This window comes from Meles meles, chromosome 5 (genome assembly GCF_922984935.1).
Source record: "Meles meles chromosome 5, mMelMel3.1 paternal haplotype, whole genome shotgun sequence".
Lineage (NCBI taxonomy): Eukaryota > Metazoa > Chordata > Mammalia > Carnivora > Mustelidae > Meles > Meles meles.
In genome coordinates, this window is record NC_060070.1 from 151,388,940 (window position 1) to 151,392,466 (window position 3,527).

The following is a 3,527-nucleotide window of genomic DNA, read 5'->3' on the forward strand; positions in this document are numbered from 1 at the left end:
GAGAGGAGGAAGGAAGCAGGCTCCCTGCAGAGCAGAGAGCCCGATGCGGGGCTCGATCCCAGGACCCTGGGATCATGACCTGAGCGGAAGGCAGAGGCTTTAACCCACTGAGCCACCCAAGTGCCCCCACTCATTGAGATTTTGATTGGGATGGCGTTACATGTATAAGTCAATTTGGAAGACTTTGCATCTGAAAAAATGTGGAGATTCCTGTTATAGAGTGTGCTGTTTTTATTGTACTTTTTGTTAAATTTATCCCTAAAAAATTCACTTTTATACCCTTCCGAATGGTATTGTATATTTCAAGTTCAATAAGCCAGAATACTTATTAATAAATAGGATTATAATTTATTACATCTGTGTCCCGTAGCTTGGGTAAACTTGTTATTTGCAGTAGATTCTTCAGCATTTTTTTCACAATCATCTTATCATATGTGAACAGAGACAGTTTTGCCTTTTCTTTTCAAATCTATGCTTTAATTTGTTTCTTGACTCGTACTGCCTAGAACCTCCAGGGCAATACTGACTAGAAGTCAAGGTCGGATATCCTTGTTCTAGACCTGATCTTAGTGACAAGGCATTCAGTCTTTCACTACTAAATACGCTAATGGTAGGGCTTTTCAGTCTTTTTTTTTTTTCTTAAGATTTTATTACTTATTTGACACAGACAGAGAGCCTACTTGTGTAGGCAGAGAGTCAGGCAGGGGTGGGGGGAAGCAGGCTCCCCACTGAGCAGAGAGCCCGATGTGGGGCTGGATCCCAGGACCCTGAGACCACTACCTGAGTCAAAGGCAGAGGCTTAATCCACTGAGCCACCCAGGCGCCCCTCAATATGTCTTTTATAGGTAGATTAAATTCTCTTGTGTTACTAGTTGGCAGAAACTTAATCCATGAAAGCATCCTAATTTTGTCATGTTTATTCTGTATCTGCTGAGATAATCATAGAGGTCTCTTCTAGCCTGATAATAGGATTAAATTGCTTTCTAATAAATTCTTACTTACACTTTAACTTTTCACCTGGTTTTGTTTTTTGGAAGCTTCTTTTCCCACTTGAAAAATTCAGGCAACATTTACATAAAATGCCCCTTTTTTGTGCCATGAGTTCTGACAGACGTATACCGTCACACGACCACACCCACAATGAAGATATGAAACAGTTACATCACACGCCCAGCTTCTCCGAGCTCCTTTTGTAGTTAACTCCTCCCCATGCAATTCCAACCTGCTAACTACTGGTGTTTTCTATTCCTTTAGTTTTGTGCTTATAAGAATGTTCTATGCAGCCTTTTGCATCTGCCTTCAGGATAAGGAAGATGCATCCGTCATTACATCAAGAGTTTGTTCCTTGTGACTGCTGGGCATTCCGCTGGAATACGGTCTACAGGTTTCAGCAGCCGGCGAGTTCGAGCCAGTTAGCTAGGGAAGCATTTCAGACTTAAATCAACTCTGCGGCACCACGCGACTGAGACAGAGCCTCTGGGATCTCAAATGAGCACTTGGACATTACCTAGCACTGGCTAATGAGAAACATATGGAAACTTTCTCAGGTCCCATTGTGCCCTTGATGAAAATTGGGTGGGAGGGGCGGTGGGTGAGGGGACGGGGCGACTGGGTGATGGGCATCGAGGAGGGCACTGGATGGAATGAGCATGTTGCATGCACCTGACGAATCACTAAATTCTATCCCTGAAACTAATAATACACTATATGTTAACTAACTTGAATTTAAATAAACTCTAAAAAAAAAGAGAGAGAGAGAGAGACTGGTAGATGGAGCAAGAGGAAAGTTTTGACTGACCTACTGGAAAAGCTAGAGAGTTACACAAGAAAAAAGACAGATGCTGAAGATGAGTAGACACTTGGAAAGTCAAAAGCCAATGAGCACCGGCTAAGAGAGAGAGTTTGGAAGTTTATAAAAGAGAGAAAAGAGAAAGAAATTTGGATTCGCTGCTGTGTTATGGCAAGGGAGACTTCTGAGAGGAGGAGAGACGTCTGAAAGGAAGTGTTGTCCTGTGTGATGGATACTGTGTCCATCTGTGTGTGTTTGAAGACACTTAAGTAAAATTTAAATATTTTTTTCCATTAAAAACAAGAAAGAAAATTGGGGAAGCTTTTATTTGAGAGACACATGAACTGAGATCCTAGAGTTTGGCTGCTTTCCTGTCTGTGGTGTTCCAGGCTCTGCCAGAACACTCAGTATGTGGAAGCGATGGTTGTTTCTCTAAGGCTTTTCTACTTTAGCTTCTCACACTTCCCCCAGATTAAGTCAGATTATGGCAAAGAAATGTACCAGCCCATATATTCTTAGTTTTTCATGAGAGATCTGAATAACTGAATTAAATATGAATTCTGTGTTGCAGATTCCTCATGGAAATCACTGGATAGGACCTTTTGAAGAAAAATTTGTTTTTTCAAGACTACAGTTATGAAACATTTTGATTTTTAATAAACAATAATCTTTTTTAAGTTCGCCAGAAATCGTTCCTATAGATACATCAAGAAAAGTCTGTCCAGGTGGCTTCCTGCTTTCTTCACCGGCGTTCAGCCAGGAAGCCAAATGCCGTTAGAGATGTTCATTAGCAGCAGACAGCATCCCTACAAACACATGCCTACAGTACTTTTTTTTGATTGGGTAGGGGTGTTTCATTTATTTGCCCCACTAAATATAAGCCACTCAGCTCCTAAACACACACGCGCACACGCACACACACACACACTGCCTCTCATGTTTTGGGTGGAGTACTTCTGTGTCTGTACGTTATTTTCATTGTCTTTCAAAAAGAGTCGCAATGTTTCCAAAATGAACTCAGCATATGTCCACTTCAAGACAATAGATTCCTCTCCAACCCAGCTGTCTATGTGTAGGATAAATTATCATTTATCCATCACTTTAATAGAGAGGCGGTGAGTAGAAGGGACAGAGAGACAGCAGGAGAAATAAGGGTGATGGCCCTATCTATATCCTACATAAGCAAGCAGGACATGGACCGTGGATGGTATTTTCTTTTTTAAAGATCTAAATCAGAAAGTAAAACATACAAAACTTATGTATGTATATGTATTTGTATATGATTACCACTCCTACCAGTTTTAGAACATTTCTAGCACCCTAGAAAAAGCATTTGCCTGTAATTTTTAAAAGATGATTAAAACTACGGGGATAAACATCATTAGAGGTATTTTAACAAGCCCTGCTATGAATCCTTCGATAGCTCAGTTGGTAGAGCGGAGGACTGTAGATGTTTGACTGTGGTCATCCTTAGGTCGCTGGTTCGAATCCGGCTCGAAGGATTCACCCTTTTGATACGTTTTCATTGACACCGCTTGCGCGGACACTTCACGCAGGAAAAAAACAAAAACAAAAAACTTGAACAGTTGGGAACATTATCAATTTGTGCTCACAGACGAGCTTGTAGGGCTGAAAATAATAAAAAAATAATTAAATGATCTATAGGCACATACACGAGAAGCCGTGCCTTTGTAAGATCTGGTCTCCAGGGAGACTGACTTCTCATGGAGTTTAGACA

General features: G+C 41.0%; 1 non-coding gene across 1 annotated transcript; it reads left to right on the plus strand.

The window, feature by feature from the left end:
• Positions 1 to 3,202: 3,202 nt before the first annotated feature.
• TRNAY-GUA lies at positions 3,203 to 3,291 on the plus strand. Its single transcript is given in 2 exon segments — positions 3,203 to 3,239; positions 3,256 to 3,291. It is a non-coding gene; the product is annotated as a tRNA-Tyr (tRNA).
• Positions 3,292 to 3,527: the final 236 nt, after the last annotated feature.